This window comes from Bombus bifarius, unplaced genomic scaffold, assembly GCF_011952205.1.
Source record: "Bombus bifarius isolate JDL3187 unplaced genomic scaffold, Bbif_JDL3187 scf7180000008203, whole genome shotgun sequence".
NCBI lineage: Eukaryota > Metazoa > Arthropoda > Insecta > Hymenoptera > Apidae > Bombus > Bombus bifarius.
The window spans coordinates 1,507,194-1,534,833 of record NW_022884507.1 but is presented as its reverse complement, the minus strand read 5'-3'; the positions used below and the strand labels follow the sequence as shown (position 1 = coordinate 1,534,833).

The window sequence follows — 27,640 nt, the reverse complement described above, 5'->3', positions numbered from 1 at the left end:
TCGTTTAAAGAAACGGCGTATCTCTTAATAGTGAATAGTAAGAAAGAGGAGTAAATAATAAACTAAAGCTTTATTTTTTTATTTTCTCCTTTATACACGATTATTATTATTACACGCAATGTTTTAGACAAGATAGTGCACCATATTAGTCGATAAATAGATTAAATACTCTTTAAATATTTTAGTTCGAATCGAAGTTTGCTTTTAAAATTGTCGTTCATCGCTCTCTCTCTCTCTCTCTCTCACTCTCACTCTTCCTGTAAATTATCTTAATATTCATAGCTCCTTCTCTAGAATCTAAAATTCGGTTGCAATAAACTAAGTTTTACCTTAAAGAGAACTTTCATCGTCGTTGATATTATAACGTAATTTTAATGTCGTTAGGAGAACAACTATTTATGTGTGTATTGATCGAAATCGGCATCGTACTGTCACTGAACGACATCGTACAGATGACATCAATTACTAAATTTAAGCCTTTATCGAGAAGCTTACGTTCGAGCATCATAAAAGTTTTACGAAACCTTGATCACGTATGACATAAAAGTGAGCTACTATTGTACGTCCAGTGATTTGTCATATGATTATAACGTAAGTGATATGTAATGTAAGTACGTCATCGATTGCATTATATTAATGTCTAACGTGAAAGACTAAAGGATGTGACTTCACATATGTCGAATGTACCTATACATTATGTACATTGTTTTATAAAATTGTATCTATAGACTGATAAGAAAAAAGGGTTTATAACCTCTAGAACAGATAGTAGTCGTCAAATGATGAAAAAAAAATCCGAATAAACATGTGGTCGAAAAATTAATATTTCCAATGTTATAAACGATTATTCGTTTATATCATTAAGCGGTTAAAACGATTGACTTTCTCGCTTCGGGAACAAGCATGCCATATGGAAATAACGCATTACCTTATCGGTTCTTCTTTTCCTGGTTACAGCAACTTCTCAAACATTCCATCCTTCCATTTCCACGACCGCTTCATCACACTCTTCTATTAGAAAATGATGTATTCTTTCAAAAAATCCTACGCGTGTTTCAACTGTTCACGTATATCGTATATATATACACGACGTATTTCGTCTATGTTTGTTGATCGTTGAAGAGTACGTTATAGAAAACAAGTCAGTCGCCTTAACCGAAACGAGAAATTGTTTCTAACTTTGAGAATATTAATTTTTCAACCTCGTGCTTGCTCGGACTTTTTCCATCGTTTGGCGAGTATTATCTACCTAGAATTTACCTAGAATCCCTTTTTCTTTCTTATCAGCCTGTATATCTAAATTCATTTATTTACTTCTGTACAATATATAAATACGAATTTATTTCAATCAGACGTAATGTCCTCTTCATATTCGTTCGATTAAACTTTGAAATCGATTCGTTTTTATTAATCAGCTTGACTGCTGTAATTGTACAAGCTTTTTGTGAAAGAACAAACCGGTTAACAAGTTAATACGATGCGTGATCATCAGCAGCATAGTGGCGGCAGAATAATCTAAAAGACCGAAGGTTAATCACGGCTAATGAACAGCGGCAGACAATAATATTTTTACTTGATTATTGTTTGCAAAATGAAGATTTAACGGGAAGTAATCCATTCGAATCACGTCGTTTCCTGTGTTACACCCGCCAACATCGTAACCATTATAGGTGATACGATACATGTATTATGCGCAATGTACGATAAGTTAGAAGCGCAAAAAATTTCCTCTTTCCCTTCTGATAAAGACGCAAAACCGTTCTATCAAGGTAAAAGGAAGAAGATAGCAGAATCTCGTGACATCAAAAATAACGATACATCGATCGTACGGTAGATCGTATCGGAATAAATCGTGGTGATTAATCGTCTTAAGTAAAGTAACTGTTAAATATCGATCAACTTAAATATTTCGTTTACTCCGCGCTTGTTTCTCCACATATGATAAATAGCGAGACGTAACGTATCATCCTCTATATTTACAGAGGAATACGCCACATTTGGTACAGCGAAAGAGACGACAACGAACGTACTTTCGGCCAGCCTGAGCCTACACACGAGTATGCCGCGACTTCCGTTCTGCTTTAAAGATAATAGTATCGGTGGAATGTACAGCTACTTGGAAAATGCAAACACCACTTCTGCAACCGAGTCGATTGCATTCGAGGATTCTGACGTTGCGACGTAGTAACAATCTAGTAACGATTATGAGTAACTACGATTAGGAGATACTATAATAGCGTGAAATTGTAGAAGCTATCTGTGCGATAGAAATCTATATCGTAGTTATATCGTGTAGCTTGCCGACTCGCTAATATTATTATGTAGTTATTAAATTGTCGTAAGAGATAGTTGCCAGTGTGAAATTGTTCGGTAAGAAATATCATTTTTTTCAATTTTCACGTATTCTCGATAAAATAACCTTCCGATCAAACAACATCTACACTTGTACTTTCGGTGTAATTTCTACTTCTTTTTTCAAGTAGGTACCAGCATCATAAGAATTCGCAGGAAACAGAAAAATTCATACAAATGATGTACGGAAAATTTTACTGAATTCGTTAGCCGATTACTCCGCGATACTTGTATTAACACTGATAACGTATTTTCCTAATATAAAGAATATAACATTTATGGTTAATATGTACGTTGAAAGTATAAGAATCATTGGGAATAACTATTAAAAATTTCGATCAAAAATATGACCCGCTGAGCGTGGCGGCTCAACTGGAGACAGACGCGAACAGCGCAAGGAATTGAACCCGCTCAGTGAAAATGAATCGACGTTGATCATCTCAGCAACTAATGGTCGAAATGAGAGGTTCTTTTAAGTTTGGGATATGGAGCGTTGGAATATTAAAAAATTCACGAACGTAATTTCAAAATTGATTTCCAAATCAATATTTTTATCCGTTTACATTTAATTTGTTACTTTTGTCGTTGATTTACTATTAACCATAATCATTAGCATTGCCTCTATATATTTTTATAACGAACATTAAGAAAAATGGAATTGTTAGTTTGTTATTAAATAATTAAAAACTTTTAATAATTGTCGTTATAATTATGTATTAATTTTTATCTATATTATTGAATTCTAACAATTTTTACATTTTCAGCATACATATTAACCAGAAACGTTATATTCTTTATATTGTAAACGTGTCAGGATTAATAGACTTATGAAAAGTAAAACGATGTGCAGTTTTTGGTGCCATTTTTTAATAGCTTACAATTGAAAAATTGATTAGCTTCCAGTTGTACGTGAAAGACTGACTCTTGGAGAATAGAGAAAGCCCGCGCCAATTGCGAAAAGTATTTTAATTGTTAAATAGCTTACACTAGTATACGTTTGGGGATGAAAACTTGCAAACTTTTCGAAAATGACGAAAGCTAGACTTTTGCACGAATAATTGGACAATTAGAAGCAGCGCGATTTTGGACGGTGTTTATTTATTTACGGCACAACGGATTAACCAATGTTAACGTGTGACGTCTCATTTGATAGATATTCTGAACATGTACAATTTTTATTCGAAACCTTCTGCGATCCGACTATTAGGTTCGTTTTTATATACAGAAAACCTGTTCTCAACAGCTTTGAAGATCGTTTACCAAGTCCGTGCAAGAAATCTCGAGTGGCAAACGTAATAGGATTTTTGTTCCTGAACATGATTTCTGTGAGTTCACGCAAGAAAATTTCACATACCATTTAATGTTGCGTAAAAGACTAGTTTGACTGGACTATCTATATACAAGGGCATTGAAAATTACGCGATGAGGAGCAAATAATAGGAAAAAAATATCGAACTAGCACATCGGATGCGTCATCCACGTGCCTTTGTATGTGCATTTTATAAAATCTCATGTTAATACCGTGCAGAAAAATATCGCAGCGAGAAGAAAAATAAATAAATAAATAAATAAATAAATAAATAAAGGAAGAGACGTAAAACGTGCATTAAGTGACATGTAAAAGCTTTTTAACAAGGTATCGATAAATTTCCGCACTCGTAACAGCACGACATTACCCCTTAATGTTTCATCGGTGTACGTGTGCCCACTCACGAAAACAAATTTGTGTCTTTGTCAGGTAAGAAGCCCATGTATTATACACGTGTAAACATAAACTATTCCACATCACATTATGTCATACCAGATCCTGCCTCGACCCAGTACAAGAACACGGAATCTAATTGTAAGTATCAGGGAGATAGAGTTTCCTTCTCTCTCTCTCTCTCTCTCCTTCTTTCTTTCTCTATCTCTCTCCCCTCTACCAAGATATTATAGACGCTTACATAATTCGATCGTAAATTCTATGATTGGAACGTAAAGATTGGTTTATATTATCCGTTCCGACACGGAGCAGTAGTGGGGCACGGTTCTATTCAGATACTGTTGTATACGATCAATCGCAATGTCTATATCCGACGTTTCATTTGCTCGTAATAATATAAATCAAATCGATTGCAATTTCTCACTTCGTTTTGGAAATTCGGATGGAAATAATTGTAATAAAGGAAGGCAGATTGTACTTGTAATCGCGGGTCGCGCAGATCAAACGTAATTACGACAACATCTTTATACGCGTATAGATATCGCAGATTGGTAAAAAGCGATAAGGATAAATAGAGGAAACCGTTCCGAGCAAAAACTGCTACAGGCAATTCTTCATTGCGAGTAAGATTCTCTTCGATTTCATCTGTTCGATCGAAATACCCCGGAACAGATTCATATACGCAAGACAAATACGTCCGTCTTTAATTCAACCTGCAAATTCCTATTGAAAATTATTGTTAAAAAATTGCAAGGCCGCGGCAGAGATAAAAGTGGGTCACAGTGACGACGAAGCATAATGCGATTTTCAGCCGAATGAAATCGATTGTGTTTTACTCATTGGTTAGTGGACACTCGCTATGTATCTTCTTTTCATTAACACACAACGATAAAGATATCTGAACTATAAATCGATTTGTAGTTGCGTCTCCCCTCCCGTAGTTAGTACTTCAAAAATTCAAGTGGTACTCATTTAACTAAAATCAATATCCACGGCTTAGGTGAGTAAAAATACGCTAAGCCGATAACGATTACTTCGTGCCCGAGTGTTCAGTCACCTGCATTAATCTAATTACGAATGTCTCGCGCTATTCGTGTGTCTAAATATATCTATATATGTATATGCAGGCATTTACCATTTCGTTGGCCGTGCTATTGCCACCATAGTATATTGCGTCGAGCACGCGAGGAATGAATTTTAATACCATCGACGTTTCCATCTCGCCCAATGGTGATAGCGCCTCATCATCGGGACTCGCACCCACGGATTACCAGTTTACCAGTTACCGGTTATCGGTTACCGGGAACCAAGGAAAAGTTCCATTAAAATTTACCTATCGAGTAAATCGGATAGTTTATCGTAGATTGATTCGAACCGATGCAACAAATGTGCAAATGCAAAGGTATGTACGAGGTATGTGAAGTTACTCGTACGAGTAACAGTACTTATGGTAATATCGTAGAAATTAAGACAGACTTAGTTTAGCAAAATTTAGCTGAACGAGATGCAAACTGTGTAATAGCGATGGACACGGTACGTAATAAGATTTGACATCGTGTTTTATCTAGACGATTTGTACAAAGCGAAATATACATGTGTGAAAGAAGCTGAAGTAAACGCAGCAAACGAGATTTCAACTTCAGATTCTTTTCCAATTTTCCTTTCAATCGTTTCCTACTATTTCAAGCGTCTTATTTGAAATATGCTTTAGAAGGCAGCTAGGTGACAGGAGCTAATTTAAGCAATGCTTCTTACTAATTATACCAAATATGTGATATTGCTCGTGTAAATAAAAAAGAAATCTTGTGAAGTATAATACATATTTAAACTGGCAATTTCAAAATGTCGAGTGTGACTCGACATAAGAGAGTACCTGTGAATAAAATCAATGCTGAGTCACTCGACAAAGCAGTTCAAAGGGTTAATGGATAATTACTTTTTTTTTCCTCCCCTTTCTTGCTGTGCAATCTATCGAGTGAAGATATTAGGGACCAACTTTGACACACGGTATGTGGCGCTAAACATGTACAACGCCCAATGGCGTGTGACAAAGCGATGCAAATTTAAATATTAATTTGTTGTTTCAACTCAACCTAGTTGCTACATGTAAGAAGCGATGTTTACGTAGTGTGTATTTCTCATTAGGAAGATATATCAGGATCGTTGTTGGACAGTTTGTACTTTAGGCATCAAGCCTTTTGTGACAGAGTTTTCTAACGCGTGCTGTTTTTCCTCAACCTGGTGATATTCCAATTTCTTTGTCGATTTGTGCCTTATTGGTATATATCAATCCATGTTTAGGATTTGTCGTAGTGTTTTCTTCTGCCGTATTCCAATAATCTTTAAATTTAGCCACATAGGATGCAACCACGTGCCATTATTATCAAAATCTTTTTGCGTAATAATAATTCGTTCGTAGTATTAAGTTGTGATTTTTCGCCGATGAGCCAGCACAGATTCTGTATTTTTCGTTCAATCGTTGCGATATTGCCGTGCCGTTTAAACTTTAAACTTGAGTGCAGTACGCTTCCCCGTGGAACACCAAAAACGTATTAGACGCGGATCGCTCAAATACGATTTGGAAAGGAAGTAATACGAACGGGGAAGTTACTCTTCAATTTTAATTCACAGATTCGTGTGCCATACGTCATTCAGGTTTTCTATGATTTTTTTCGAATATTCTGTGAATTCTTTCGATATTCCCATGTTTATACTCAATTACGTGATACGCTGTTTACCTATTACATTGTTTTGACAGGACGCTTCGTTCAAATGTAATTCGAAGTGGAGAAAATACTAACGCGATTCTGATATCGCGTAAAACACGATTTCGTGCGTTTGTAACTTTCGCGTGTTCGTTCTAACACATGTATAAAGCAAGACAGGTATATAGCGTACTAATATTAACGAACATCTCACATAGGAGTTCACGAATATGTATCTTCCTATCTATCTGTAGGTTTGTTCCTTTTTAGAAAACGGGAAACTTTTTAAAGCCAGCGACAACAAGCCAAGAAGGAATCGACTGTTTTTCTTTGTGAGAAAGAAAAGGTAGAGACTGTATGGTACAGTGGAGCCAGAACGGCGACTGGGGGGTTCACCAGCGCACCACAATAGAGTTACACGCGAGAAAGCATCCTCTTCCTTCCATAAAGAGATTGACTAACACATACAGCATGTAAAGTCGGCACGAACCACTCTGATATGACGTCACATTTTCTGCGAGAGCCAGTACACATGGAATGCTATGTATGGAACATTAAATTGCATCGTGTGTGAACACAACCAGCGATGCTTTGTATACCCGGACAGACCAGTGGCGTAAGTCGAAACCGTCGATCGGAAAGATACGTGTCATTGAAATTCAAATAATCTCGAATATTATTGTTGCAATCGCTTTTGTTCCGCTTGTCCGCTAACACGCTGCTTAGTTCCGTTGTATACTCGAATCGATTAAAGAACGCTCTAGTTAGCCATATTTCGGTCCGAAACTTTTTCTTTCCTTGCGCTAGTGCTCTCGTTGCAATTCAATAACATCAAATATTTCGGACTCGACGAAGGCAACATGAAAAACATGGTCCGATTCAACTTTGAAATTATATGTCCGAGTTGTACTTTCCGTTACATTTCTATATCGATAGAAGTATTTTTTCCAATCGGTGAAGAAACTGGAGCTGTTAGCTGCTTGCATTAACTGCTCTATATTTTTTCTTGTAAGATATATGTAAAATTAGGTTGTTCTTAGGGTGTCATGATTTGTGCGATAAATTAAGTTTCAAAGCTAAATAAACTGCCTGGAAAATCGATATTACATGTGAAAACATTTTAGGGTAAAATATTCGCAATCTATTTTAAATTATAACGGCGAATATTTTAAGAAGCAGTTGTATCGTTTATTACATATATAAAGTGAAAAAAATGACAAGTAGCGGACAAATATAAGCATTGTTTACTACTTTAGGAAAAATATGCCCTACTTTCACGTTAAATACCAAGAGGTATCTCTTCTAACCACTTAGCCGCAGAAATTCTTATACGGTAAACGATTAGTCGCCACAAATACATATATATATATGTGTTATATAAATACATATATATATTATATATATATCGACGCAACTAAATTGCAAGGTAGGTGCCATTTGAGCACAAGCGAATTAAAATCCATGCAAATCCAATTAGCGCCGCAAAGGGTTAAACTGCTCCAATTACTCCAAGCAATTTCGCCTATCGAATCAATTCAAAACACTGAAACATAGTATACTACACTTGATAGGAAGAACAAAGATGCAGCTTGTTCTTTCCGACTATTGAAATATAATCTAACCGTCTATCGCGAACAATGTGCCAAAGACAAACAGAAGTAGAAATGCTATGTCGCGATGTGTCGTGGTCGTCGTCGGCGGCGGCGGCGGCGGTGGCGGCGGTTCTGTTACGTGTCGAATGCGATGCATGCAACGAAGAGGACGCGTGCATAGTACGTAGTGAAATAAAAGCGCGTGCGAGCCGACCACGATTGTTTAAAGCTTATTGTTAGAGGGCAGGTTCTTTCTCGAGTGCAGTTCAATATTTATTAGGAAGTCGCTAGAGGTCGCAAAGTTAAACTACAAAGGCAACAGGGTCAGCATCGAGCAGCCGTAGCCAAAAGGAAACAACGCGAGGCGACACGACGAGCCGCGATAAAAGGAATTCGACACAAGTCGAGGTTAGCCTTATCGATATTGCTTGAAAATATAAAACGACGCTGCGCGAGAAGAAAAGTCATTAACACGACGCTCCGGCGCAAGAAACGCAATGATAAGGTATCGCGAGGTTTCATCAACGGGGCAACCGGCTAAGAAATCCTAGCAATAGCGAGCGCGCGCACGCGCATGCATGCTGCTGCATCGAATTAACTAACATATAGGTGTGAATAGAGAGCGGGGGAAAACAAATACGTACGCGCGTAGCAAGTGGGCAAGTTTAGAAGTGTATGTAGCGTATTATACGCGATAACCACGCTATTAATACAATATGTTAAAAGCTTTTTGTATGCCATCGCGTTCATTGTTACTGTATCGTGCTGCATGTATACTACCGCGATATTTGAATATATCAATGAGTAACCTCGGAAACGGCAGTTTCGTCCAAAGAAATTATTCTATTCGTTTAAAAGAAAATGTGTATACACTCTTACATCGATGAATCTGATTGTAGTTTAGATTGTTGATGCTGGAACAGATTGGGGTTAGGTTGATAGGTTGAGGTTAGGTTGATAGGTTAGGGTTAGGGGATAGAACGCGGAATAATAATGAATATGATATAGAAATGCGAATGATAAAGTTTGCTAACTAATTGAAATAGTTTACCTCTGTTTTACCATACGTCCTTTCCGAGTAACTTTAGCTTTCTAAATAAATTGTAGATTTGAAAGTTTGTTTGATAAACTACAGTTCCTTAAACTCCAATAGCAAAGATCGCTATATTATCATTGTCTGAGGTAGTTTAATAAATGTTAAAGACATCTTGATCATCTTCATACGATACCTTACTACGTATGCCGCTTAGTACGCTACAAAAGGGATTAGAAATACGATCACGAAGATTGTTCTCAAGAGATAGATATTCCAGGAAAGATTATTAAAAGATCGTCGGACACGTTAAATAAAAAGTTAAATTAGAGTAACGTGTTTCCTTTGTTTCTGTTATTAACGAATAACGTCTCTCTAAAAACGGTGTGATCGAAAGCACATCTTATGTGCAAAAATTCGTTGTGAGATTGAAAATAATAAAGAAATGAATTCGAAACAAGCGTATAGATAATTTTATTAAGAAGAAATCGATGTCTGCTATATTTATGGCTAAGAAGTTTGGGAAGAGTCGAATTCTACTGAAATGCTTTGTTCGTCACACCAAATATCTAACGTTGATTTTTTCCAGTAATGTAAATATTAAAGATATATACAAACACATACACATACACACACATATTATATATGATATAAGTTATCTACATTAAAAGTCTGAAAAATTATTCCTGTTTCGTAGATACATATTTGGCGAGATGTCATTCTGTATTTATATCGATGTCGGTACTATATATTTGCTGATACTTGGATTAATTTCATAGATTAAAGCAAAATCTTGGCTAAAAAATTGTTCGAACATAAAGTTTCGTTTATAGAAGAAAAATAACGATAATAATTTTTCGGAATTGAATGGGAAGAATTAACGAATCACAGGAAATAATAGGTTGAAAGAGAGAGAAAGAGAGAGGATTTTGTACTTTATTAAAAATCAAGAAATTCCGTGTTCCCGGATTAATTTCACGAATTTTTGTTTAGCGGCTGGTGTAACGACGAACGATGAGCGTCGTATTAACAGAACGCACTGGTGAAACGCAAGTTATAACGATCTTTGATCTTATTAATTATTAATCTCTGCCATTATATAAGTATCATGATTATTCAGACTAATTGAATAATTGATTACAGATATTTAGGATTTACAACCCGGAAGGAATAACAGATATTTCGTGCATTTATCATCGAACGATAACTCTGAGACCGATAAGGACTCTCCTCCTCCTATACCACGAACGTAGAACGTCCTCTCCTTTCGACTGATATTATTTGCAAAAATAATCACGAACTTTTGCATTCCGACTATAGCTAGAAGAATGCGGCAGTTCGACGCGATACAACACGACGCAACCATGTAAATGATCTATCAAAATACGACGTTGGAGAAGCAGATGTTTTACATAGATGCCGTGGCAAGAAAAAATTTAGATAACGTAAGAAATATAAATGTGTATATCGACAGTTGGCTTGAAAAATCATTAACACATTAGCCACAGTGTTATCGTGACCTACGCAACGGAGATACCGATTTTTCCCGCAACATACGTCGCGAGGCATATTTTTTACGTATCTTTCTCTTTCGCAATAATACGAAGTGTACAAGTTTCTCGTGAATCCTTTCGTCCAACATTTTCGCGCCTGTTGCTATTGTTTACGATAATCGAATATCGAATGTCGACGGTTGGCGATGAAACAAGCTAAGCGCGAAATGTACGAATTTATTGATTTTAACACTAATCTTACTAGGTTTCAAAAATTAATTTAAAATTGTACGTTCATTGTTATTTCTCTTGTTCGTCTAACTTTGTGCGAATTCTTATATTATCTGACCTAATCAATTTCTCGATTTTTTTAATATAAGAATTTACAAATAGATGAACAAGAGAAATAACAACGAATGTACAATTTTATATGAAATTTTGGAACTGGTCATTTGACCGGACCTAGTAAAGTTAATGTTAATATTTATCGAAATGCTTCTTTATCTGCGTAAACAAATACGATTATCGAATAGTAAAAGAGTTTCCCTTTTTCGTGTCCAGTATTCGAAATTTACTTTTGTTTCACATTTATATCTTATTCCGCGTAAAATCCAGTAAAATCAAAAGATGCCTCTTTATTACTAATCGCGATTGGAGTACGTTACAAATAATTCAATTTTTTGTCAACGTTATTACGTTAAAAATAACGTAGTAACGGTATTATGATTATAATAATAAAGGTTTGTAAATTTGCATTTAACCGTATCATAAATTTCTATTTACATAGGTCCTTTTTAATTACATTTATATTTTCTAGGATCCTCCTGCTTTACTTTCCTCATTTGATTTGTACAATCTGTCAGTCTTTAAATATTCAAAAAAAAAAAACCAAGTAAGATAAGTTCCTTAATTGCAATGTTTCGCAACTGTTGTACTCGCATGAAGAGCAAAACTATGCTTCGCTTGTTTCTATTTTAACATTTGCAAAGAGATATAACAAAAGTACGCAATACGCACGTTTAACAGTCTCGTTCCAATCCGTGACTATCGAACTCAAACAGATGATAAACCCGACACGCGTAAATACTTATGTAGAAACAAGAAAAACAGTGTAATCATATTAAAATCCAATCGAAATCAATCGTTCACTGTCGTAAAAGTCAATTGATTCGTAAAAATGTCGCAACGCGATTACGATCTGTTATTACAAAGTAAAAAATAACTGTGTCACGAACTTTCACAAATAATGCATATATCGTGAAAAGCCGCACGTAAGTGTATGAAAAAAAAAAAAAAGAAAAAAGAAAGAAAGAAAAGAAAAGAGGAGAATCGAAACGACTAAGAGTTTCCGAGCATTCGCAAAAACCGCGTTGAATTTCTGAAGAATGTTACGGAAGAATAAACCCGGTACACGTGTGTATTGTTGTAATCTTATCAGCGATTATACAAATCAACTTTGAACTTTCGAACGACAAATACAAGTATCCTTCGAATTAGAACGGATAGAATAGCATCAACGATCTAGCGATAGAGTAACATCATCTCTAACGGATTTCTTTAAAAATTGAGCGTCGCCTCGTTATTCGATAAAACAAACATTATCGACGAAAGATTTGCGTATGCTAGCATTCTCTAGTATCTTTTTACTTTTTAAGCGAAGAGTGAAGAATTTTTTTTTTTTTTTTTTGTTACGATATAAATAACATAGGAGTGAAATAAATGTAAAATGACAATAGAATAATGTTTTATCATAAAAGTTGCATTGTTAGGCTGATTCAACGATATTACTAATTCTTTATACTTTCTAGATAGATGATCTTCCTTTTTTAGCGACTTTGATGTTCGTAGCTATACGTGTACTCCTTAAAACATTATTATATAAATTTATATGAATTTTCATTTGCACAAAATACGCTAGAACATATATATAAAAAAGAATACATTAATTATGTATTAATACTTATGTGTAAAATCGTCGTTTCTTTATAATTCTATAACTCATATGCAATTAAAATGATGATTAGTCAAGTTTTAGGTAATCCAAATTCTCGAGCTGTTAGCGTTAAATAATCCTTTCGATACTGGTACAGCGATACATTCCAAGATATATTTGACAAAGATTGCCGGTAGTTGTCATTTTTCTCGTATTGTCGTTGAGACATTTCATCGGGATATTTGCCATCGACGGTTTCGGGGAATCATTTTAAAAATTACACTTAAGCCAGTTTTTTTTCAAATTTGTCTGTTATAGGTGTTTGCAATAGAGTGGTTAGATACAATGATATAATACTTAAAAATGATAGTATACTATCATCTTAATTCATTGGCTATTAAAAAGTGTATATAGAAAGAGATAATCCTAGTGCTCGGAAACGTACGTATGTTTGTCGCTAGCGTATGTAGTAGCTCGAGCAAATATCGGGACAGTATCGTTAACGAACGCGGCCAGTCTATCGTAATACACTTTCCTTTTAACGCTTACGATACGCGAAGCCAGCCAATTAACGTCTAATTCCAACAACTCTATTCAAGATATAAATGCATAACCGAACAGCGTAACTCTAGCTAACGCCTCTGACATGTTATTTCACTTAAACGAAACACGAGTAATTACAACATTGAAAAACGAAATCGACCGCGGGACTAATATTTCTCGAAAGCGCGAAGCTAGCTAAGTTAACCGGTCAAAATTATTTACGTTAAGTGGAAAAAGTGCTTTTGTAACAGCCTCGACGCGGTATTTGCCAAAGATATCAGTTAACTCGATCTTCGGTTCGTTGTAGTAACGAACGATAAATAATATTTACAGATAACGTTGTAAACAGAAAAGTTCATAAGAATAAATTAAATAGAGAAATTACGTGTTAGTGAAAAAGATAGAAATTGACCTTCTTGATTCGTCGTGAGAAGAAGAAAAAGCATCAGTGCATTTTTCCAATATGTATACCATTGTATGAACCATTCTATGGCAATGGTTCTTCATTTCGGCCATAGAGTATCGATGAACGTTATTTTTGACGAACATTAAAGAAGACACTAATATAGAAATTGACAGACAAAAGACTTTGATGATGTGTAAAGTGGGATAGAGGTTACACGGGAAAGATGCACTGTACAAAATTCGACGTACTACAGTGAATCTCTATGGTGAACTGGAATAACATTTCACCGTTGACAAATTCATATATATAGCATGTCAGACGATACCAACAGTTACATCTTGTCTCGTAGATATAAATTGGAAATGGATAAAATTGTATGACACTTACTAGACACCGTTAAGAATTACAGCGAATTGATAATCCTTTGCTGCTGGTTTCATTTAGTGCACTTTTCCTTAATTATTATTCCAAATCGAGAAAATTACTTTCCATTCAGCTAATTCCGCCGCAGCATGATCAATCATACCGCGCAAATCCGATATACATATTACGTTCGAACACTATTCGTAACTATTGTCTGGTTTCTGGAAATGCATTCAACAATAGCACAAACACTTTGAGGGAAAAGCGAGTGAACATAATAAAGTAACAGAAAGTCGTGTGCATGTACATATGTATGTGACGTATATATGTATATTTATATATATACAAAGCGACTGATCAAATTTATGGAGAACCTTGTACGCGTAACGGATCGCGAAAGGTTATGGAAGCACAGAGCCTAGGACACGAATCGAGCCCCAGCGAAAATAAGAGATCCGCAAAATCTGTTGTGATACACGAAAATATAAAAGTCGCGTGTCGAACTAGAGACACAAAGCTAACAGGCAAACTGGTAAGAGAAGAACAAAGCACGAATAATACGTAAGAAACACGAGGAGAGATGGTGAGATCGGGTTTTATATGGTGTACACTAGGCGCACGATTCTTAGTAAAAATCGCACTGAATTCGCGAAATTCACGTACCACGTCTACTAGCTCCATCTTGACTCGTGAGTTAAGCCGGACGCGCACGTTCTTTCTGTTCGTCGTCCTCTTGGTCGTCGTCGTTGAAGTCGTCGTAGGCGTCGTAGTAGTCGTAGTAGTCGGAATCGTAATTCGTAATCGTCGTCTTCGTCGTTGTCGTCCTGGTCAGCGTCTTCTGGTCGTCTCACACGATACACTATCGCGCACACGCCGCTATTACTCACTAACACAATAAATCCATTGTGAGAGAGAATTCCTGGCGGCACATTCCGCGTGTACGTAAGTACGAGGGTGTACGGCGGACTTCGGCGCGCGGCTCTCTCGGCTCGACTCGAGGCGACTCGAGCCGAGTCGCTTGCTCGTTCGCGGATGTCGTCACGAACCGAGGGGAGAGGAGAGGCAGAAGAAGAGAAAGACGTGGGGAGAGAGGTGGGAGAAAGGGAGCCGATACGAAAGAGGAAACCTGGTGGGGCAGCAGAGTGAATGCAAGCAAGAGACAGAGAAACTATGAGAAAAAGCAGAAAAAAGGAAGAGAGAGAGAAATAGAGAGCAAGAGAGAAACGGAAGAAAGGGGAAGAGAGTTAAAGAGAGAGAAAGAGAGTGTGTGTATGTGTTTATTAGAGAGAGAGAGAGAGGATTAAAGGAGTGATTGAGAAAAGGTGAGGGAGAAGAGGCAACTACGAGTCGTGTATGGTCGTCGTATAAATAGACGAGAGACGATATAGGCATCGTATAGTAAGACTCCTAGGGCAGGTAGTGGATGCTCGTGACAGCGATGGAACTACCTCACTTACTTCCACCAAGAGCATGGAGAGTCACTGACACACAATGCAAGAGGTCCGCGCACGTGTATGTATATACAGTGGAGCGAGCGCGCGCGCGCACTCACACACACACACACACACATATATATATATTCCGTACGCAACTATGTTCCCAGAAGGAAGCTCACAAGCGGGCGCGAGCGAGCAAACGAATAGCACGCACACAAAAAAATATTCTCGCGGAGCGACTTTACACACGCGCGCGTAGCAACACACGTATATACACCAGGGCTATGAATGCCATCGTCGCCGTCGCCGTGCGTCGCCGTCGTCGTCATCGTCGTGGTCTCGAGACTGCCACTCCACCGTGTCACCTAGGTATGTGCCGTGAGTATCGACGATCAACGTAAGGATCGACTCGAATTCCCGGGAAGCATCGGCGCGCCGCGTCGCTACGTGCCGGGCTTCTACCGCCCTTGCCGTTGCTGTAATTTTCGTCGTTGGCTCTTTCGAGTGAATACGCGTGCACTCGCATCACGGAAATCCGTCACAGTAGACCGAACGACCAACCGAGAGGAGATGGTGACTACAAAACCACGACACGGTCATGACGTCGTCATCGATGCATGCTCTATGATATATTCTTATTTACCATAGTTTGAAGAAACGCGAATCACAGTACCACCGAATTATTGACATCTTCCCCGTCAAGTATACGTGTTTCGTCCTCGATTTTCTCTTTCTTTTTCACTCGAATTACATACACGCGATCCCTCTCTCTTTCTTTTTGCCTCGCTCTTTTTCATCACATGCACACGTATGGGCTCAGGCTCGGTTGCTCAACTGAACTGCCTGCGACTTGTCGAGCCATATAACCAACCAGGCATCACGCACACACTCAATTACTATACTACTACCATTACTACTATTACCACCACCGCCACCGTTACCGCTACCACTGCTACTACTACCTTCTTCTCCTCGTTCTCCACCACACCGCCTTTACTTCATATCTCGTCGACCGCGTATAGACGTATACACGCGCATGGTCGCGTACACACCACCGAACCGTTCGAACGAGCCAGAACGGCGCGCGCGCACATTCACTGACAGCCGCTACTTCACTCACACACTCGGAATCCGCTACTTCACGGATTCTGACTGGCTTGATCGCACACCAACGCGAGCCTGCTGTACGAAACGGTCTCTCACAGAGGCACACACCAGCCTCGTGTACGTGTAGGAGCCTCTAACCCGGAGCGCACACCTACGCACACCAGCGAGCGCGCTACACCGCCGACGCGACGGTCTGTAGCCTCAGGACCGTCGTCACGCTCCCCGCGGACCCGTAGGTTCACGTTCCTATTGCCTCTTGCTTCGTTTCAAGGAATTTCTCCATGTGTCTGTTCGTTTGTTTTAAAGAACGGTGCATTATGTTTTCGAATTTACTTTAATGCAACGTCGGTAAGATTTCGTTTCGTTTCGCTTTCTGGTCATCACCTTAACGTTTTACTTCTGTAACCACCATTTTCACGTACTCCTCTAAATATACGACAAACACTTTCAGCCATAAATGGCCACGGAAGCTTTTTTTCTCTCTCTTACCTTTTATATCTTTATCCGAAAGATTTAACGAAGACACTCGACCCAACAAAACTAGAAGCTAATGAGCAAATAATATAAAAAAATAATAAGCAAATAATGGTAATTACGAATTAAGGTAATGCGATTCAAATAATTACGATACATTTATACATATATATATGTATATATAAAAAGTTTATAAACAAATGCTCGATATATAATTACCGTAAATTTCTTGGATGGAAAATAAATATACCACCCGGACTTCTCTAATAAAGAGATAAAAAATTCTATTCTTGGTGCCCTCCATGATTTTGACCCACCCTTTAACGACCAAGCAGCGCATACTAATTCATCGGTATTAAATAATGATCGATAGTTTGATAAAGTTTGAAGTACACGTGTACGATATGTGCAAGAAAAAAAGAGAGTATTTTATATTTAAAAAAAAAAAGGAATAAAACGATGTATCGTATAAATACGTAAAAAGTAGCTAACACATGCATACTATCAGCTAGTTATATACATATATCAGCGAATAATTATAGCATAGCTTTTGTAACATCTGATCATTTATGTTTCATATTGTTAATCACGTATTTGGTTATTTAATTCTCGGTCGATTACGAATTGCATTTCAATTCTTTGATATTTTTATATATTTAGATATTTTTAACGAGATTGTCGATAGCTTTTGTTGCGTAAACAACAAAATACAAGCCAGAATGGAACTGTGCTCGTTTGTGATTTACAGATATCAGTTAAATACCAGTTAAGAGTTCAAAATATTTGAACGTAAAAGTTATTAAATACTATTCTAACGAAAACATTCGTCAAATCTTTTGTCTTTAATTAATAGTTGTTAACTAATGGTTATTAGGTTCGTAATAATTTGAATAAACAAATGTTATTTATAAAAGCACGATAAAATTATCAATGAAGATTCTCAATCTTTATGTTTATGTTCTACAGCTGAACATCATAAATGCAAATAAAATATTTGATGTATTTTTAACAATGTTAGTTTATGAAAACGAAGAATTCCAAGGAAAGGAGTTGAATATCTTCGATCGCGCGGGATCGAAAGAAATACGTTTAACGATTTTCAACAACTAACAACAAGTCGAGTAACAAAATAACTTTTTTAATGCAGGATTTACATCTATTTGGTCCATCGCTGTCTACTTATTCTGTTCCTATCAAAATGGTCACAAACGTGCGATAATTATATCCTCTTAGCTGCATTTGTAAACTATTCGTAAACCACAAATATTTGCTCAAAATACTCAAACTGTTTGTGAGAGACGATCATCTGCTTGCCTAGACGTAGCAACTTCTAAGTCAACATCATTATTCATCGTTCAAAGCCTTCGAATAATACAACGAATCAGAATGATCAGTAGCGAGATATTGTACACTGTGCGTACGCTCATTGCATTATCGTCTATTATTACCTGCCTTCATTTCTGCTTTTCCATTAAAATTCTATGTGATATCATATATAGAGATTCGATATATCAAAAATTATCACACACAAAGATTATCATAATTGATTGTATTTTCTTATTTTGGTGTGAAAACTGTAAAGCAAGTAATACTACGAACAGATCGCTTGATAGTACAAGTACAATAACACAGCGATAAAATATGACGGTGCAGTGATAAGCGAATGAAGCATATTTTTAGAAACTTAGTCATATGGATGTGTAAATAATTACCAGATCGTATGGTATTATAATTAATATTTTTAGAAGAGAAGTAACATTCTTTCCCGACTAACGGAAAAATTATTTTTTGTTCTAAAACTGTTAGTCGTCAAAAATATATCCTTCTTTTAAATCTCCAAGCGGAACACTTGCTTTTTGTCAAGTGTCATGATCATAAATTAAAATCTACGCATGCCTCGTGGCTCGTAGACATAGTAGACATCTGGCGTAACAGTAGCCTCTCGTATCCCGTGCGTAAGCGTTTGTAGAAGGCTCATGCGTCACACAACTTGCATATGCATATATATTTACTATGTACACAAGTAGCATCACGGACAGACGAATATATATATGCATGTGTTCTTATACTAGGTACGGTATTTATACTAGTATGTATTACATTACACGAGGAATGATAATAACCGTTAAACGATACTACGCTAAGCTTTAAACAATTGGAGATTTTTTATTCTATCGAATCCACTATAGGTTACCTCGAGTCAATAACACACTTTCTTCGTATCATGTGCGAAGACATGCGAATAAATTCGTAAGTAATTTGTGTTTTTCCGCGAAACCAACCGAAGCGTAGCAACTATTAACTGATTATTTTTAATATACGACGTTTGGACGGTGAAATTTTCAAACTAGCTGATCCTTTGCTACAGCCCTGAGCGCAATTCATACACAAGTGTGTAAGTACGGCGTAAGAAACGGAAAGACAGAAAGAGAGATTCGGTATATGCGTGCAGAGTGCGCGTACACAGCGAGTGAGTAAGCGAGTGAGTGAGTGAGTAAGCGAGTGAGTGAGTAAGCGAGTGAGTGAGTGAGCGACTGAGAGAAAGAGAGAGAGAGAGAGAGAGAGAGACAGCGCTATATACCTACTACCGTGCGTGCATCTCATTGGCGTAAAAGCATTTTCTCTGTTTCCGAGTTTCTTCCTGACAAGAGTCGAAAACGCTTTCCCTAAATCGTTTCGGATTACCAACAGTTTTCTCGGTTATCTTAAATATAAAACTACAATTCGATGCCTTGATGAATATAATAAAATATTCTTTTACGAAGAACTTTTACGGTTAAAACGAGACAATAACGTTTAATGAATAGTAATTTACCATATAATTGTATGTAATATATATACAGAATTTCTTTCCCAGTCCAAACTTTTTACATTTTTTGGTCTTGATTCTGTCGCTTGCCCCAAAAGCGGAATAAAATTGAGAAGAAAACGCAAGATACGAAATAAAATAGAAAATATAGAGAAAAATGAAACTCACAGCGTACCATGTGTTTAGCGTAATACGAAGAAAAAGGACTATAAGACTACGGTCGTTCGGTTATCTCGTCGATTTATTGTCGTGGTATCAAACCGCAAAGAATTAAATACCTACTATTCGAAGGTCGTTTAAAAAACAGTTCTACAAATTCCACTTGAATTCTCTGTTAGAGGTAGAACACGACCCCGGTAAAGACTTGATCAATGAGGTACTGCGGGAGTACCTTGTAGTGACTCGACTCCCCTTCTGCATTTCCCTTCATAGACTTTCGTGCGCTGTCGATGAATGGCGTAACCTCGTTATGGGACTTCACGTGGATAGCCTCTGTGTACTAACTCCACGCGAGACACGAAAAAGGTTTCTTAGAAATTCGACATGCGTCAGAACAGGAAGTAACGATACAGGGAACTTCGGAGTCCGATATTAGGCACAAAACACGTGTCATCTTTCCTGTTTTAATCGTATATTAAAGTGTAGGGAAATAGGTAGCTCCTTTTCCCTCCTTCTTACATCCTCCATCTCTCTCTGTTATTTCCATACAGAAGTATTTATTTCCTAAAGTGTCAAATTGTCAAAGTTTCTCTGTTCAGTAAAACCAGAGTGGAGTTGCAACGTAAAAGATGAAAAACTGTGGCAAAGTTGATCGACAGCTAAGAAAATTTGTAGGAAAATAAAGATGCTCGCACCCGGTAAAGTCACTATGATACGTCAAATCTATTATTATGAAATAAAATTGACATAGGCAAGAATAATATCGCAACAGAAAAAGAAATATTAGATACAGTTGTATAGCTTCTAGACTTATATTTCCTTTTCCGCAAATTTCGTAGTTTTTTGAGAACGGTTGAAACGTACTTTAATTAACATCGATGCTATAAAGATAAAGAATATTTCTTGATTGACGAACAAGAAAGTTGCATATCTGATATCGCCTACTCCACGTCTACTATATCGATATTTATAAAATGGTTATAAATAAGTAAAATATTACAGAGAAAGGTTAACAAGCGCGTGCGTTCTTTTGTTGTTATATGTAAAATATGATAGAACAATTTCGTTCGACGTATCGGCGATCGACAGTTTACGATAATTTTTAAAATTTGCATATTAAGGCTCTGGCCATTAGATAGGAGGAAATAGATTTGAAAAGCTCGCTTTCGAATATCACGCGTTCTACCTATATGTATATATCTATAACTATTACTTATTATTATTAAGCAAAATAAGTTAGCATTGTTAATTAGCTTGAAAGAAAGTTTTACGTTAAAAGCAAAATTGTACATATTCGATAATTTAAACATTGAAATTTCACATTCTCCACGTAATAATCGGCATAATAATTTGCTGAATTACTTTCCATCGAAAATGAAGACGCGATAGTAGAGCTACTTTGTTGCTAAGTTATACGATAAAACTGTCCAGATATCTTCTATCTATCTCACGTGTGTCTTCACGGGAAAAAATCCGATGATACAATTGGCTTATCCTTGCAATGGTATATTTCCACTGGAATGAATGAAATCCGCTCGGAATAGGTTAGGGTGATATGCGAACAGAAGATTTCTTGGTGGCTAGGTGACGAACGTATGAATCGATAAAGAGAGAACGAGGGAATGGGAAACGGTGTAAAATCGATGGCCGCAGACGACAGAATTGTATGAATTTCAGGCGAAAAATTCAATGAAAATACGTAATCGACTATCGAATTTATCTTTAAGTTCGAAATACATACAATGTGTGTGTGCGGAGTAGATACGATACTGCAGTCAAAGCGATGTTGAATGGGCCTCAACCTATTGGCTGATCTCTGGTCACGTGTACACCGCTAGACATTCATTCTACTGCCACACAACTGGTCCACGTAAGTATGTTTCTACATGCATGGTTGGTTTCATAGGGCTGATGATCAAAGAAGAAGTACTTTATCCTGTTGGCAAAAATGCAGCAGCAAAATGTTCCAGAATGCATCTTGTTTCGCAGAATTCCAACAAAGAATAGTTAAAGGAACCATTAGAACCGAAAGAATCTTTGTCTCGTTGATACAGCAGAGTACTACTTATAGATACACGTCAAGAACGTAGGTTTGCCGCTTGCTACTACGATCCGAGTCTGAGGTTACGCATTTCCAACAAGTTACGTTCATTTCGGATTTATTAAATTCGCTGCTTGAATACTTCTTCTTTCAGAAATTCTGACGGATTATTGCCTTTGTTCGAATATTGTAATATAAAAATACGCACATTTCGCTGTCTCTCTTATCTGGCCTCATACGCTAGCGCGTTATCGTTACCACGTATACGGTAGGTGTAAGCATTGCGCGAGAGGAATAAAAGAAAGAAAAAGTAACAGTTAACAATCGGTCGTTTTCATAATGCTTGACAAATTTCAGAGAATCGTGAGATGCAGCACGTGAATGTGATATTAATACAAGTGACAGAGTTAAAGCTCGAGTTTTCTATTAAAGTAGTTCTTATCTTAGTTTTTACTTCGACTAAAACAAATCGCATAAGACAGAAGCTAATTTATTTAGATATCGAATTCTTCGATAAGGAAAATAATATGATAATCGTAATCGATTAAATAGATTAGAGAATAGAAAAAATATACGTTCTCAAGATTTGAAGATTTCATTATTAGAATCGGTCTGTTAGTAATGATAGTTCATATTTGCGAATGAGTAATCATTGCCGACGATGCCAATACGTCCATTGACTATTGATCATGCATATGACGTACATTTATTTACTCGACTACCAAAGAAGCGACAAATCGTCGACGGTCATACAACCGGCATCAACGATAGACAAAAACATACAAATCTACTTATTAGGACGAAATGTTGGTTAATGACCGATTGATTTTGCCGCAGGTATCCGTGTACTTTAACTATAAACAAAAAAAAAAAGAAGGAAGAAAAACAGGAAAGTTAATAAATTATTATTTTGAAGGTTTTGATAGTTCCGATGTTGATTGAACTCTTGCCGATTGAATTATTCGCTTATCCGATTTAACGAAACATTACACAGGCGTCATCGCTTCTAGCTCTCTCACTACGTACTAATAAATACCAATACTTGAACAATGTTATTGTGTGATTTTTCATTGATATTGCTTATCGATGTACAAATCGACGTTGAATGCAGAACGAGCAAAACCGTTACAAACTATGCGTAAACTGTGGCTTGAAGAAACCTGCACCAAGCTAATTAAAAAGATGGATATTTTGCATGTGCAGAAGACGCGAGTCTATCTACCGCCTTACGCGGACACATTTAGAAAGGAGAAGGATCGGTATCCTTCGAAATTTGCAAAATATCGAACAATGATACATATTTAAAATAAGCTATAACTGGCATCAGGTAGCTCTCTGCTCGATGACTGCGATCGCAGAATCACCTAAGCCAAGAAGAGACACGGATTACGTAATAAATCCGATTGGAGGGAGAGCAGAAGAGACGAGCCACGGTAACGATACGGCATAATGTCGTTTTTTCATCTTCATTGGTTGTAATAGGTAATCGATAACTGGTTGTCGTTTGCGAGCAAGCAAAGACGAGTAGAGTGGGAAACGAGTAGAGGAAGGACGTCGATAAGTTACAGTTAGCGCTTAGCAGTACTCGTTGAATGAAAATCTACAAATAAATGCCTGAACGACGACGAGTCGATGCGTAATCGCGAGTAATAGTAGTAATAGCAGAACCGATACTATTACGCGTGCTATAGTTGACGGAAGGAATGTAAAGCATTTTTTTATCCGCGTCAGTGGAATTCTAAACGAGTACTAACGCGAAGTACGAGTATTTAATGGTGTAACCGAATGTAACAGTGAGTCGTGCTGACATTGCCAGAAATAAGAGGAAAAGAATTGTCGCGTCGCTGCGTAGTCGAATTAGGCGATAGCTCGATAATTCGGAGAAAGGTCTCTTTAACCATGTGCATTTCTGTAACTTGATTGATAAACTGCGTGCAGATTTAACTGGTTTCGTAACGGTGTTGTGCGAGGTAAAGTATTTTGGAATGTAAGGTACGAAGGTCGTCGAGGAAGTAATAGTCGTTTACGTATAGAAGCCGTATGAAGCGATGGGATATGCTTGAATTTCGTCTTTAAATAATCAATATTGTCGTACTTTCATATAAGTAGCATTTGAAGTTGCGTTGTAAATCGAAAATCCTGTGGATGAGCGAGTACGGCCTGTCGCACTTTTACGATCTTTTCTATTTTTTTTTTTTTTTTATTTAAAATTTCACATTCACAATTTGTCCAATTTGGACATTTGGTAGAATTTTTTATCTGTTTGATTATCGTGTGGGTGGCTACCCCCAATGGGGTACCATCTTCGTGTTTGTTAAGATATATCCTTTGTGAGGTCTGCTGGATGTTTCCTTTTTAGTCTCCTTTCTATGGTTAACCATCTTTTAATGTTGAAAACTTTCCTCGAGAAGGAACCCACCGTCGAGTTTACGGTAGATTGCGATTGAATCATTCGTAAAACGATGGATACAGAGATTCAATGCGGTTAAAGAAACTGTGCCTGATCGTAAATGTTCTGTTCTTTCATCACAGAGAGCCTTAACAAATGCGTAGGCGTCAGACGAGTCAGATTACCATTTCTTCGAAAAATTGAGTTTTTCCGTGGATAACATTTCACTCGCGACGATGATTTAAAGTTTCAAAGTAAAGGACGCTGTGAAACGATGGTTATATGAACTCGCCACGCAAGTGTATATACATATGTCGAAAAGTATACAAAAACTCGACTCGCGTTACGATAAGTGTTCAAATAAGGGTGGTAGTTGTATTGAAAAATATCTAAGTATATATACAGGGTCGTTGGTAATTGGTGGTACAAGCGGAGAGGGGGTGATTCTACGCGAAAAAAGAAGTCGAAAATATAGAATAAAAATTTTTCGTTCGAGGCTTTGTTTCTTTTTTTTTTTTAATTTTTCCATCGACACGACGATCTACAGTGAGATCCGTTATAACGTACCGCACGCAAATTCAAAGTCGATTTTCTCGAAAACAAAGCCTCAAGCGAAAAATTGTTATTCTATATTTTCGACTTCTTTTTTCGCCTAGGATCACCCCCTTTCCGCTTGTACCACCAGTTACCAACCACCCTGTATATGTACATACTAATAAAGTTACTAAAAAAGAAATCTTTTGAAAATGTATCTGTATCGTTTTTGCTGTCAAAACGGTTACTGCTTTACCTCGTGCAATGAGTAATAAAAAAAAGTCAAAATACAGGATATACTAAGATCACGCAAGATCAAGAAAAAACATGACAAGTCACATCTTCCAATTCGATACGCTTCTACGTTAACAAAACTCTTCCTTGCTTCAAATTAAACACGTATTTCTCGCCATCTTCTCGAATATTTTCAAAATATCGTTTATTGTAACACTGATCATGTCATTGGTCTTTTCACCGTAACTTTCCGCACTTGTAATTATTTTTACTAGGCTAATTATATTATAGACACATATTTTTGGAACTATCAGCCTGTTGCCCTATTCAATTGCGTTCTGTTCAAATATATATTCTGCGAGCGACATAAAAATTATGAAATTAATCAAGAACGATCGTATTCCGTTTAGTTGGATGCATCGTTAGTCACGATTGCAACAAGATAATTGTTCCGGCTGTTGTCTCATAGTACCTCGTGGCTCAATGACATAACACGGAAAATGCTCAAGTCTTAGATAAAACGGCATTGAGTACGCTGTTACGATTCACGATATTTACCAGCGTATCAGTTTAATAGGTGCCCTCGCTCTTTATCGTATCGCAAATTATCGAAGAAAAACCACGAGTGTCCGATATGTAGATTATTCTTTATCGATCTCGTGCTAACAATAAACTGGCTACGATTCATTCAGTCTTAGAATCGCTTGAACTTTCACATTTGCGCGAGGGAAATCATTTTTTCAGCGGTATAAATACCCATACGCCTGCAATAAATAATTCCTTTAATCTTCCGAAAATCGAATCGGTTTCACCATCGGTTTATACAACGTGGTACCGACAGGCCTATTAAATACAGTGGTGTCTTTCCGGCCGGCCACCAGACAATTTCTCCAAAATCTGTTTCAATTACATTAATCAATGCGCGGCAATCCGATATCATTAAAATACTTCAATTCTTCGATATTCCAAATTTCCTTACACGACCCAGTATCTGCAATTAGCGAAAGTTTACAGGTCGCAAATTATCAACTCTAACAAATTCCACTTTTATAAAACTAGAAGAAAACCATCGACTACGATATAAACCGCCTTCGAAATCGAGTGTCAACGAATCTACCGTAAATATGCCATCCTTCTAAAGCTGATAGTATTTTAGAAAAATTGATCTGCCACTCGTCCTCGATCGTCGCTCGTTCGCTAATATTATTAATTGGCAAATTATAACGTACGATAGTCCAGGAAATAACGAACGGAATCAACAACGTACGAGTGTTTGCGCGTTCAACCGGATATTTTTTTCCACCAATATCGTCGATGATGCAAAACTAAACTTGCGATTCGCTTCGACGCAGTCGAATTCGAATGGAAAAAGGACGGACCTCGCGTTGAATAACGATGATTTTCGGACGCACGTTTCAAACCCTAATCAAGCGCACATTGTATCAAGTGAAATGTATCTAAAAGCGTTAATAATGACACGGATCGGAGACGTTTCCTTTTCTTCCTCTATCGATATGTTTGTCGCGCAACAAATAAGGCCCGCGACCGAAACGCGAAATTGCGACGAAATCGAAATTTCATTTGAAGAAGACGATCGATGAGGATAATTGGCAGAGTCATCTTTTGCCTTGTGCACCTCATAATCAGTTGCGAGCTAGCAGACTGCACGGCAGCACCGCCCTGTTGTGCTATTATTACACGCAGAATCAATCGAAAGTCTCTATATATTTGCGTCACGCGTATGCATACTACACACGTATACCGCTGCAGCCCACAGACGGTGGTTAATAGGCGGGCTTTTGAGCTTGCAATTCCACATAATGTAATTTGTTTGATCACCCACTAGAGTATACAGGCGACGCACCTCAATTGAGCCTCATGATCGAAGAACGCCCAGACTGACGCTAGTCGTTCTAGAAAAAGAAGTCTTTGTTCTCCGCGCTTCTAGACTATTTTCTTTATTCTTCTGTTCGTTTTTTACTTTTGCATTTCATCTTTTAAGAGGATTCGTTGAAAATTCTAAATCTAATCAGAGGGGAAAAGACCAGAGCAAAAATGTTACAATTTTTCGATTTGGTATCTTAATTTATTTATGTTCTGTTGCCAAGAACTTTTAGATTTCCGATTTCCCGACATCGATGGAAACGGCTTTCGTATCTTCTTTTTCTGTCTAGAGGATGTTTCAATCCACCATTTAATTAATTTATATACAAAGTTTCGATTGTTGCTGGTTAGAAAGACACATTTGTCGACTTTCAAATTTAACATTTAGCGGTATTACTCGATCGTTTATTGTTTCCATCTTATTTTGTATAGAAGACAATTAACAAAATAT

The 27,640-nt window shown here is 37.2% G+C and overlaps 1 protein-coding gene across 3 annotated transcripts in view; it reads right to left on the bottom strand.

Annotated features, from left to right (window-relative positions):
• Positions 1 to 15,339, bottom strand: part of LOC117210363 (putative transcription factor capicua) — a 37,960-nt gene extending 22,621 nt beyond the window's left edge. For all 3 annotated transcript variants that reach the window (XM_033453306.1, XM_033453307.1, XM_033453309.1), the window contains exon 1: positions 14,786 to 15,339. The gene's annotated coding sequence lies outside the window, so the exon portion shown is untranslated. The remainder of the gene's footprint in view (positions 1 to 14,785) is intronic.
• Positions 15,340 to 27,640: the final 12,301 nt, after the last annotated feature.